The sequence below is a fragment of the Falco naumanni genome, chromosome 10, assembly GCF_017639655.2.
Source record: "Falco naumanni isolate bFalNau1 chromosome 10, bFalNau1.pat, whole genome shotgun sequence".
Lineage (NCBI taxonomy): Eukaryota > Metazoa > Chordata > Aves > Falconiformes > Falconidae > Falco > Falco naumanni.
In genome coordinates this window covers 8989409-9002751 of record NC_054063.1, presented here as the reverse complement: position 1 = coordinate 9002751, position 13343 = coordinate 8989409, and the positions used below count along the sequence as shown (strand labels likewise).

Sequence of the window (13343 nt, the reverse complement as noted above, 5' to 3'; positions counted from 1 at the left end):
GAGGGAGAGAGAGGAATAAAACCCAAGGGAAAAACCTCCAACTCCTGCACAGTACAGTTGCTTACCACCTGCTGATTTATGCCCAGCTAGTCACTGAGCAGTGATCGGTGGCCTCTGGACAACTCCTCCCAGTTTATATCCTAAATATGATGTGTGGAATATCCCTCTGGCTGGTTTAGGTCAGCTGTCCTGGCTCTGCTCCCTCCCAGCTTCTTGTGCACCTGCTCACTGGCAGAGCAGGAGAAACTGATAAGTCCTTGACTTAGGATAAGCACTACTTAGCAACAACTAAAACAGCAGGGTGTTATCAACATTATTTTCATACTAAATCCAAAACACAGCACTGTACCAGCTACTAAGAAGAAAATTAATTGTATCCCAGCCAAAACCAAGACACTTGTTCTTGTGTATATGTATAAAAAATAAAGCTTTGATCTTTATTGTAACTTTCCTAGTTCTGGGGTTTGGAGATCAATCATGGAAAACTGTAAAAATAAGTTTAGCAAACAGTCTGTTCTTAAAGATAGAGTTTTGTATTTGATAGCTTTCTAAAGAAAATGAAAAGTTACTGTTTTTCTTACCATGCTTTCTAGTAGATGCAAGCCAATGAGGATAGTTTCCAAATTAGAGTGAAAATTTTAAAGCTCCTGAACCTAGAACTCTAGCCAGTAACCAAAATGGGCCTCATTTTTTTTCCATATGAATAGCTGTAAATCCTGCTGAGAAGGAATTAAAATTAAGAGGATATATATTTCATTCACTTAAATATGGTTTTAGGAGCTTAGCTTTGATGTTGCACATTTGAAAATGCTGACTTCAGTGTAGTCAATGTTCAGTATACATCTGTGTTTCTTCAAAGTGAGGACTTCTTTGCATCCGCAGTGTTAATATCCTGAAGGTCAAGTAGCATAGAATCATTGGCGGGAGCTATTGGAGTGGATGGTCTAAAGGAGCTCTTTACCTGCAAAATGAAATGTTGACTTGTTGGATTTTTGCATTACCATGTTTTGCCAGTCCTGGGATTCTATAGGTGGTGAGTTTGATAGATATAGTGGAGGGTTTTTTTATTTTTTCTTGTACTACCAATAATCTCTTGTCCCTCATTTTGGATTCCAATGAAGCCAAAGGGCAGAGCTTTGAGAACACAGGAAATAAGAATTAGATTTGCTTTTCTCACAGACAACTGTTTGCTTTCATTTTCTGACCATCTTTTCTGCAAGTCAGCAAACCTCTTCTTTCTGAAGTGATAAGGAAGTATGCTTTCTCCCCTTTACCCCCATTAAAATAAAGAGCTCAGGTTTATTTTTCCTGAGGCTACCTCATCTGCATGTCAAATAAGGCTAAAACGAGAGCAAATTATTTCTTCTCTGATTTTCGCTGTGGGTGCTAGACTGCAGACGCTGGGAAGTCTACTTCTGGTAGACTTTGTTTCTTGCCACATGTAGCTGAGTGTTGCATCTAAGAGCAGGAGACAATCATGACACTTAACTCCTTAAGTTGAGATCCAGCTGGAGGTTGCTTGAGAGAGGCTTGCAAGTACTACCTGAGATTAAGTCGTCCTCCTGGGATACTGAATTTTTTGAAACTAGGGACGGTAGGCAGAACCTTACTATTAAGTAATCAGTTGAAGTATCATTGTAGGTAAGTAATTAATTGTAATGGTAATGTGGTGCACCACTCAATTAAAATTTCCAGTCAGAACTCAGCTGCCCTCAATCTTTTTATTTCAAGGACTTGTTTACATTGGGAGTTTGGAACGTGCACTGATTCAGACTGGAAATCTGAGCAAAGTATGAAAATCCATAATGTAGGCTGCTTGCGAAATGGTTCATGTCACAAAGCTTACCAAATATGACTGAGGTTTAGATCAGTGCTGTGGCTGCATTATGAGATACCTTTCTAAAGAATGCAAATTACCATTTTATTGTGTAAGATAGAACAGCTGTGTCACGAGCATGCCTTTCTGCATGACACGTTGAGTTTGGAATATTTGTTTTACCTCAGTCTTAATTACTACATTGTCCTGTCTGATATAATATCTATGCAGCCCTCAAACTGTTAAATCAAATACTCTTTGTTGATTTCAACTTGAAATTCATGACTGTCTCAATTAGCACAGTTAGCAGAAGAGGAAGCACAACTCTGAGAAATCTATTGCTGTCTCAGCTAATATATGTACCTCACTGAAGAGTCATCCAATCCATTGCTAACTTGGCCTGTAAAATGCACATGGAATTTCTTTGCTAAATTCAGCAGTAACAGGATGGTCTTTCTGTCTTTAGATATGGTGGGTCTTTGTTTTCAGATCCTAAAAAAGCTTCCTCCAAACTACTGGGAAGCTGACTTCATATAGTGCATTAAGTTGAACTGTCTAGTAAATACACTCTCTCTTCCCATCACACCTTTTAAAAATTAGATTTAAATTACAAACAAATCAGTTAGGGAGTGCTTACTGTAAGAACTTCATAATGTGAAAATAATACTGTGTGACTACATCTGAAAGGTACTCTTCAGCATATTTTTAATACGGTCCCAGAAGCATACTTTCAATAGCAAGGAATAGCGCAGCCCACAGAAAACAGCAGATGATTCAGCAATACGGGCAAAAGATCTCCTGCAAAGTATGTTTGCAAAATTTTGCATTTCTTTAATAGATCTTTTGAGCAAGCACAGGGCTTTTGGCCCTGATTCTGCATTGACATCACAGCTGAATGAGACTGAGAACTTTCCCCTCTTTGGATCTTTGGCTAATACTGAAATGAAGGTAATCCTTTGTATTATTAATCTATTATTATTATTACCTGTTTCTGGAGTTAGATATTTTTAAGGGAAATTCTTGTAGCTGCTAGCTTTCAAATTGTTTCTGTTTCCAGCAAAAGAACCTAAAGGATGGCATTACAAAACTTCACTGCTTGTTCCCCTTTCTGTGTTATATGCTAGCAGGAAGGAAGAGGTTATATGTTGTTTTTTGCTTCTTCACAGAGAGCTAGGCCCACAGAATCAATGTGTAATCTAGGGATGAAATTGGACTGTTTCTAGCAAAAGCAACAATTCTTTTAATCTAATACACAGCATCCTTGTACCCAAGTTGGGACATTGTGGTCTAGGTAAGTGAACTACCAGATCAGTGGAAAAAGCAGCTGAATAATTAGTGTGAAATAATGTAGTTAGTTCATACAAATGGCATTGCATGTCACCTGGCGCTACAACTGAAAGTTCCTTGGGGGTCTATCCATTTATTAGATGTGAAGAATGAGTAGGAATACATTCTCATCAGATATGGCTTACCACATCTGGCTTTGGGGCCCCAGAATGTTGATAAACTTGAATAAATCCGGGGAGAGTCACGACAATAGTCAGGAGGCACACATCCCATGAGGCTGATCTAATGGATTGGTACTGCTTAGTCTGGAGAAGAAATTAGTTGCAGTCTTGCAATACTTAAGATGTTACTAAAAAGATGGACTTGGGCACTTTACAGAGTTGCATAGCAGGAAAATGAGAGACAGTGGTAATAAAAGTACAACAAGTGATGTTCTGACTGAATGTAAAGGTGGGGGTGGGGGGCAGGGAAGAGGGGGGAAATTTCTGTGGGCATAATTAAACACTAGATCAGATCTACCAGGAGTTCTGCAATTTCTGTCCTTGGAAGCTTTCAAGTTTCAATGGGACAAAGTCCAAGCGACTTAGTCTAGTTGTTTCAGTGCTGACCCTACTTGAAGGAGGAGGTTGGTCCAAATGACCTTCCAACCTGAGGGGTTCCTTGATTCCGGGAATTGATCTTCCAGTCTGACCATCATACGGTAACATATAAGTTAACTGTAGACAAATGAAAAGTCAGCAGTCAAAATCCACACAATGGCTGATTATTTGCATAAATTGATACTATAGTTATTCCTTTCCTTGTGTACAGCAATATTAAAAAACCTCAGTGGAAGTGGATTCATAATTTTTTTCTCATAAAAAGAAGTGAGATACAATCATGCTTTTTTGGTTGTGTTTATCTTTGTAATGCAAACAAAAACATGGACATGTGTCATGTTTGTAATCTGATTTTGTCCAGGAAGCCTAAAATGAGAATAAAATACTTGTTTTGCTGCTTTGCCATTTATCTAGGCAAGATGGAGAGCTGAGTATTATCTCCTGCTTGAAAGAATACAGCTGCATTTTAGGATCCCTAAGAAAGCCATTTATTGTTGGTTTGTTCAACAGAGTGCACCCTCTGGGATTGCTGTTTGTAATTGGGAAAGAAAGAATTTTGTTTAATTTCTTCATCTGGAAAATTTTTTGCTTGAATAGCAACAAGGCTCCTGGGTCACTAAGCAATAGTGTTCTGCCCTAATTGCCTTCAACTGATTTATGTTTTTAAGTTAGGCCTTTGGTAGTTGTTTTTTTCCAAATTATGTAAAGTTGATATCCAGCTGTCGTGGAAAACAAGAGTTTATAGAATGTTTATATGTAAAAATTGCATTTGAAAATATTACTTCATGTAACAGCCTATGGTTTTTCTTAAACAAGAATGAATCTGCACCAAAGGACACAAATTCTTTTTTTTCTCCCTGATCTTTTGTCTCCCTTCCACACAAGCAAGTTTGTTCTCTTTCTGTATTAACTAAGAATATAGTCAAGTGGCAATTTGAGAAAATATAGTCTCAAGCTCCCAACTCTGCCTACATCATAGACAAAAATAAATGTGTAACTAGAATGTGATGTATATATAATACATGCTGTCCAGACAGTAGAATCATATCCAGGTTTCTCCAAATCTGTGAGAAGAAAAAGAAGCCCAAATGTCTGTGTTACTGAGTACATGATGCTCATTTAGGCAAAAGCACGTTTGATGGTAATATTATCTCCTGGTGTTCTTACTACTCTTACCAGCAATTTCTGTTGGGCAATTTATGGTCCTCCATCAGACTGGTCTTTCAGGACTATGGAATAAAGACTGACGCTGCCTCCTAAACAAATTTGCATGTTTTTTGTTGGGTTTTTGGTGTTGGTTTTTTTTTTTAATAGTAAGCTATTTAGGAGGAGAAAAAGAGTGATTTTTCAATGGTTTTGGATTTTCTCCTATTTTAAGGTCACTGCTTTTATTTTGTAAGACAATGGGTTTTTCTCCAGATACTTCCTAGCACTGGATTCCTTTTGAACTAGTCTCCTGAATGACACTTAATGTACTCTTCTCCTACTCTTATCTTCACACTTTCTAATATGCTGTTCCTTATGCTTAGAAATCCTTATTTTCCATGCCAAATATCCACCCACTCCATGTTCGCATTCTTCCTTTAAACTGCATTTCCTTAAAGTCTATCAAAAATAATCTGCAAGTTAAGAAACATACCATCTCGGCCTTAAGATCTGACAGTCTTCTGATCATCAGAGTTGCTACTGCAGGCTGAATTCTTTAACTTGTGCATAATACTGAATAAATCAGGGCCTAATTTTCCTTGGTATTGCATTTACTATCTTTTTCACCAAATACAGATATGTATCTATATATCTATTTTTTTTTATTTTTTTTTAAAGTATCCCAAAGTTCAGCCCAGCTGGTTTCCTTGAGGCCATCTGGCTGATCTCTACTGCTTGCTGTCTTGTTCTTGTGATTCTAGCTGAAAGGCTACTAATGGAAAAAAAAAAATTAGGTCAGTAAGAAGTAGAATGAGGTAAAATTTTTGCTTGCAAGTTAACAAAACTTAAGGAAACCACTATCTATGAATTGTAGGGTGGCGGGTGGGAGGGTTAGTGGTTTGTTGATTGTGGGGTTTTTTCATAAAACAAGGGAAAGAACTGTTCAAATGATAAAAGCAAATTTGTTTAGGGATGATTAGTTGAATTTTAAAATGCAGGAGGCATATCTGAAAACTTCTGGATAGTAAGATGTGTTAGGCAGTTACAACTACTTCATGACCTAGTCTGGCATCTAGTATGCTTGTGGACTTTGTTCTTTGTGTAGCAAAGGTTTGTTATGTGGCTTTGGATGACAATTTCCTGCAATGTAAAGGATCTACCGTAATTAAAATTTTAAATCTGTAACTGGTTCAGTGTTGGAGAGCTTTCTGTAAGGATTTGAGCATAAACCATTAGTAAGCTCAGTGAAACATACAGGTGGTTTTCACTATTATGTTTGGAAAAATAGAATGCCTGGCTTCATATTCACTTCAGTTTCTTCTACTTCCTGAAGAAGCTTCCTTGCTTTCAGCCAAGAAATATGCACAAGTACTTGGAGAGCAATAAAGGAACAAAACGGACCATGTAGACAGCCAAAAAAAAAAAAAGGGGGGGGGGGGGGGGGGAAGAAAGAAAAGGAGAGAGATACATGCATTGTTTTCAGGAAGGAAGAAAAGGAGAGAGATACATGCATTGCTTTCTCTTTTGCCACAGAGTCCTTGGCCATGTTAGTTTCTGTTCTGGAGAGAATGTCTTAAAAGTGACCCTGGAAACAGCTGCCCGTTAAATTAACATAACTGCGGTTCATTCTGGATGCAAGCCATTGAATGAGGGGGTGCAAACAAATGGGTAAAAGCTTTCAGATCTGGAATCCCTGAGGAAGTGCCACCTCCCTTTGTTTTGCTTGCCACAGCTGTCCGTTGTCTCCAGCTCAGGCTGTGAGGACTGCCAGGTTCTTACAATGGCATGGCTGGGGAGAAGCCTCTGCTCTAAGAATCACACAGATCTGTCCTTTCCATACAAGAACTTGGTCTGGTATCTTGGGCATATACCTATTCAGATAAAATTATGTTATTGGAGTTTAGTTTTAGGCAGATTCATCCAAAGAAAACCCCAGAATGAATAAAACCTGCAAATGAACCAGAACATATCTTTTGTGAACTTGTATACAATTCTTAAAACCTTTTGTTTTCATGAGGAGGTAATGCTACTTATACCCTCACTTCCTCAAATTCTTTTTAGTGCTAAATAAAAACAAAAAATGAAAACAAAGGCTTTGCATCCAAAACAGAGTAATTGATAATAGTTTCATTCATACAATATTAACTCCTAAGTGCCCCTAAAAACGTGGAATGAGTAATCTTTCAGGCTGTCTAAAATACACTTACCTTGAAAGAAAAACCCATTTTTTTAATTATTATTATCTTAATCTGGGTCCAGTTATCTAAAAAGTTAGTGAAACGTTCTTCAGTTGCTTGCTGATTGTCTGTGGCATAAAATTCAGTCTAGAATTCTTGCAAAAAAAAAAAAAGTTTGTAAGCCGCTCCTGAGATGGCTTTGCTGCAGGAGAAGTAAACCTAAACAATAACTGCTAATAAAACAAAAATTGCAACAATTGCTAAAACAAATGAAGGTGGCTGATAGAATTTCACAGCAAAAAATGGTATTTTCAGATACAGTTGCAATCTTTTAGTAAGTCTTGAATTTCCATTGAACTATATTAAAATAATTGTCTATGAGTGAAATAGAGTCCAACTGATTTTTCTCTCAATGTATCGGGGAAAAGCCTAAAGCTGGGACCAGAATGGACCCTATTGGAGTTAAGACATAACTCCTAGAAAACATTATCCATTAAACTGTGTGGGACTTATTTATCAAATTTCTTTAAATTCTGATATAAAATTTTAGATACATAACAAAACCAAATGCCTTGGTTTAGGAGTTAGTCTTGTTGGTAATGGACCAGCATCACCTCTCAGCCCCAAACTTTGTTTTTCAGTCTCAGCAGTGTTGTAACTAGCCATTTCTAGAGATAGTCTCCTGAGTGCTCCCAGTCAGATCAGGTTGAACATGCATCAAACCAATATTTTACTTTCTGCCTTATCTAACTTTTCCTTTCTCTCATTCAAGCTGATTACTGAAACCCATCAATTTTGATGTGTTCCTGAGCTATGAGGAAAACAGAAGGCAGAAAAGGAGATTCTTTCCTGTTGTGCTGCTCTGTAAAGCAAATCCTATATGGGGAGCTTGTAGTCCTGAGGAAGACTACCCACTGAGTTTGAGAGACTGAAGCTTTTTAGAACCTGAGGGACATTTGCTGTATTCTTCTTAAGCTTTTGTTAGTTTTTTCCTTTAAAATATTTTTGTGACAGAATTATTCACATTTTTCGCTTGTCTTTGAGGTTGCAGCCTGGAAGTGTTCTGACTGTCAAGAAGTACTAAGTTGCTCAGGAATTAATCTCAATAATTCTCAGAATGAGAACAGATGCTTTGAATTCATTTAGTAGTTGCATATGCTTTGCATGCCCCAGTAGTATTGTTCGGTATCTCATAAACAGAAATGCCACTTTGTCTTCCAGATTTTACCTAGTTGTTAATGTCCATTTGGTTGTATGGATATTAATGTGAATAGAACTTGGATCATTACAGTTACTACAGAGATGCCTTGTGTTAGTCCTGGGACTATGACTGTGTGTTTTGGTGAACTGACTGACACGCTGTCTCAGTATCTTGCAAACTTAGGTATTTAATATGAGAATCCACTCTCTTGTCATGAAAATTAGATGCAGTAGGAAGCAGTCAAATTTTTTCATGTGTTGCAGACAATAAGGAAAGTATCTTCCAGTTTCCACGTAGTATCTCTTGTCACATAGAGTAAGAATGTAAATGATTCAGCTTTCTGCGTTTTGTTTTATCCTTTTCCAGTGAATGTGTCTATTATACAAAAATCTTGAGGTCCTAGGTCCATTGAAGGCTTTCTATTAAGATATTCTGGCTCTGGTTTTATAGGTTTTGTTTGGTTTGTTTTGTTATGGTGGTGTTTTAAAAAAAAATTTTGAGATAGCTAATGTATGCTGACTAGCTTTGTTTGAGTATCTTAAATACTATAACCATGCTTTGTGTTTCAAAACTTACCCTGTGGTACAAACATAAGAAAAACACCTTTTTGCTCACGCTTGGTTTGAATGAAGTAAGTTTAGTGGTTTTTAAGGACTTCAAACTGCAAAACCTAATTCAAAATGCTACATGACTTCCATATGCTTTTACAGCTATACAAAAGGAATGCAGAAAGATACCTTTCTAAGATGGTAATGTTTTACAACCACTTTGCAGGACAACAAAGAAAAGAGCTAGAAAATGCAGCTCAGAACTGTGCTGTTCAGCAGTGTTCACGGGTATGCGGCTCCCACTGTTGACAAATAAGAGTTGCTTGACTTGACCACAGGCAACATGAGGTCAAGAAATATTAATAAAATGCTTTCTTAATTGTTTATTTCTGCTTTTTTAATTTATCCTTGTTGTGACATGACAGAGCATTTGAGGTCAACTGCCAAGCTATCAGTGGAGATGGAGTAAAGCACCTTTATTTAAGCCTTCGCTAAGTGGTGTTCAGCTGTGACTCAGAAAGGGTAAGTTAACTGATCGTACTTAGCTTTCTCTGCTATGGTAAAATGAGTTGCAGAAAGAACACGCTGAAAGCCAAGGGCCTCTGAATACTTTTCCCTTTTATGGAATAGAGCTCCCAGTTCACCATTTCCTGGGGATTGTACTCTAAGCCTGCACAGTGGTAAAAGAAAGTTCTCTGCATTCACAGATCTATATCTGACTACAAATTTGAGCTCAGGGGATCATTTTTTTCCTAACTATTTTAAGCTCTAAGTTTACAATAACAGACCAAAACATTAAAAATCACTCCATCCTCTCTCCTTTCGTTCTCCTTCTTACTTTTTTTCTTTATGCTTTCTCAGTTTAGTGTGGGAATAAGCAGAATTTGGTGAATAGGATAGGTAATTATTTTTTTTAAATTAATTTTGTAGGTGCAAAAGGCTCATGCAGACTAAGACTGTAGACTTTTGCACACATCCACTCTTCTTGTGACGTATGAGTTAATTTCTACAGGTATTTAATTTTAAAAGGTAATTTTGAAGCTCTTGCGATTTCTAGACTGGACTTTTGGGAGGGATCATTTACTCTGATAAAACGCAACAATCATCTCACTACATCCTTTGATAGGATAAAGGTAGGCCAGACAGAGTTTGATCAGTGCCTAACAAAAGATATGACAGAATCTTGAAGTTGTCTTAGAGACTAGGATGCTAACATGTGCTTATGCACCTTGACTAGTTTTAAAGTGCAGATATGTTTTTAATCTATCTTTTCAGTATCTTTAGGGACAATAACTACAGTTGTTTCAGTTGATGTGTCACTGTGTTGTGTGTATTATTAACATATCATTTCCTCCTTTGACTGAAATGTGTTTATGCTTGTGGAAACAAGATAAAACTGGCAAAGCTAATGGCAACGTGATTCCAAAGGCTGTTCACATGGCAGATGAGCCAGGCTTAGAATCAGGATAGTCATGCTCTCTGCACTTTGGCTCAGAGTTCTGGTAAGGCTGTAAGCTGTTCTTGTAGATAGAGGTGCGAATTTCTATCGGTTCCATGGCTGTACTCCTCCCTAATGCTCTACTGAAGAAGAAAAAATGTACCTGCCAGAGCAATAAATTTTCCAAGGGCATTTCTCTCTTTTCTTCCTACATTTGTGAGATGCAAATAAGCTTCTCTAATTCTTGTTAAGAGTTTTCTGATGAAGCCCCCTTTTTCTGAATGTTTTGACTCTCACTGACACTTACTGGGGCTGTTTCTCATTTCCCAATCAAATAGGCATAAGGTCACTTCAGCAGTGATAGTAAGAAGAACATTTATTCAGTAGCATCTTTGGTTCCATCATTTCTAAACTTTCACATTTCCTAGTAGTATCAGAATGTACTAATTGATCAGAAAATGGCAGAATTCCTTGCACAGCATGCAGCAAGAAGGTGATTATATCCATTTCCATTTACAAGATGTGATGTTTGTGCTGATTCAGCATCATAAAATCTGTAAAGGATCTGGACTACTGATTTTAAGAACACTGCACAGGTTAAAAATAAGCCTTTAAATTGAAAAAGGAATAATTTAGTAGCTCTAAGTCATGTAGCTTATGAATGTCCTTATATGTTCTGTGGCAATACCAATAAGCAGTAACCCTTACTTCAGCACCTTAGAGGTGTGGACGAGGTGTGCAAAGACTGCATTTGTTTTAAGAAGCCTCAAAGTATAAATAGTTATATACAGGCTTTTGCTGCTCCAATACAGTCCTCGGCACTGGGGTTTTCTGGAGGGCTATTAGGAAAAAATGGAAAGTCTGAAGAGGAAATTTTCCTACTAATCAGAACCGCAAAGGCTTGGAGCTTTGTCCTGTTTGCGAGATAGCTCTGTAGGGAAGTCAGAGTAAAGTTCTGATTGTGTCAGAGACGAACTCAACTCAGTCCACTCCAAATCTGGGCGTTGTTAAGGTGGTGTAAAATCATCCTTTACCCTCCATTCTCCCTTGGCTGTACTTTCTGTGCTGCATCTCTAAGACAGCAGATCTTGGGATTTGTCCCTTTCTATTCTTAGACAAGACTGCTGATTATTTTTTTTCTTTTAAAACGTCTTGGTTTTTAAATCTGAAAAATTAACTGAAACTTGATGTGCTTAATAGCTCTTTCTTGTTTCAGTCTCACTTGCAATATTTTTAAAAGTTGACTATGTACTAGGAACTCAGCTAAGACTGGCAATAAACCAATTTGATGCAGTAGCTTACACAACTCCACGCAGGACTGCAAATGGACTGTGGCCATGACTTCAAACATTTGTGATTTTTCAGACCCAGCATTCTGTTGAGTTGAGCCTATCAGAACCATTATAAATGCCTAAGCCAAACATTAAGAGGGATTAGATAAACAGCCAAATTTATATATTCTCTTCTTTTGGTTTTGTTTGAATTTGAGTTCTTGCAAACTAGAAATTGCGTAGGATGCCAGAATTTTGTTACAGAGATGAAAAGCAAGTCCATGACACTTTTTTTTAGTTACCTCACTTCTATCTCATTGTCATGTGTTGTTAATAGTTGGTGACTGTTGTTTGATATAAAAATACTTAACTGTTGAAACACACAGATGTTTAATGCTACTGCTATCTGCCTGATCTCTGTGGGTTTATTAAAATATATGTAATCATAGATGTCTTGTTTTCTATCATATTAGGGACTTCAAAGATATTTTGCCTTAATAAACATTTTCACATCTTCTTTTTATTCATAGAAAGCTTCATCTACTCTTATTTGAAGTCAGAGGTGGGTAAAATTGTGACACAAACATGAGCTTCTACTTCTTGCAGTAGAGCTAGAAATTCGCCCGTAACAGGTTCAATACGTCTACAAAAGCTTGAAACATGCTGTTGCTACAGCACATACTGCTCTAAAAAATATTATGCTCATCATTCAAAAGAAGTCTTTATCTTGGTCTTTATAATGATGTCATATATGCTGCATCTTCTCACAGTCTTTATTAAAGAGCTTTGATGGAATAACTTTTTTTTTCCTGAACACAGTAATACTTGCGTAGAGATGGCTTTTACAATATATTAGTTCTACATTGAATTTCTTGTGAAGGTGGTCTTGTGTTCCTCTTCGAGTAAAAGAGAAAATTATGTTTCCAATATAATATGAAATAAATCTAATAAAAGCATGGGTCATGGCTGCTTCTGTAGTCCAAAGTTTTCACACGTTCTGTTGGTTTTACAGCACAATTGTTTTCTGTGAAAGCTGAGGTGAAGAACTTGTCACTACTGAGGCTGCTTCGGTATTTCCTGTGAATACTTTTGCCTACTTTTATCCTTCTTTTTCTTTTCTTTTCTTTTTTTTTTTTTTTAAATCAGCACAAGTATTTTGACAGTTTTAATTCTCAGCCTCAAACCAACATTTTCCTGAACACATTTCTTTGTCTTTCGCTGAAATGGAAGGGAAAACTGTAGAAGGTTAATCTTACAATGCTGCTAAGTGCCTTGAACTTCAAATCATCCATCTCCCCATCTCAACCTCTTTGTTCCATCTATCTAGATTTATGGAAGAGTAAAAGAATTGAGATGAGATGAGTAGTTTAGGTTTAGGAGAAGGTAACATGTTTCTGAAGGCTGAACCTGTGCTTGTTGGGTATATTTATTTCCTTGGCACACTATTGAAGTTGTTGTATTATGGTTTGAGTGTATAGCTCCATTCTGTACACAGCTGTGAATGAACTGTAAAGGGACTATAGTTAGCTCTTACTAGTCCAGAGAGAAACTGTGTACCAGATTGTCTCTGATAACAATGGTCTGTCATCTTTAGGCATCACCAAGCAGTCGGATGATTTATGAGGACTGTTCCTTAACTATCCAGTAGGTGTCATAGTAAGTCTTGTAATACACTGTAGCGGCAAGGATTATACTTAACATTTCTCATCTTTAGACCACTGTACAGGCTTTAATCCTAACAATATCCTTATGAAGGCAGTAGCTCCCGTTGACGCTAATAGCAAGAATTTTCTCTGCTTAATAGGCAGTGATTTCCCCTCCCCCCCACCCCCCCACCCCCCACCCCATTTGGCCATTACT

General features: G+C 37.3%; 1 protein-coding gene across 10 annotated transcripts in view; it reads left to right on the top strand.

The window, feature by feature from the left end:
* The window catches only part of IRAG1 (inositol 1,4,5-triphosphate receptor associated 1), a 115027-nt gene that overhangs the window by 61158 nt on the left and 40526 nt on the right, over positions 1–13343 (top strand). For 8 of the 10 annotated variants that reach the window (XM_040608780.1, XM_040608787.1, XM_040608786.1 and 5 more), the window contains one exon: positions 9200–9296. The gene's annotated coding sequence lies outside the window, so the exon portion shown is untranslated. Of the gene's footprint in view, positions 1–9199; positions 9297–13077; positions 13128–13343 lie in introns of all 10 variants that reach the window. The other 2 variants (XM_040608788.1, XM_040608783.1) reach the window with 1 other exon arrangement.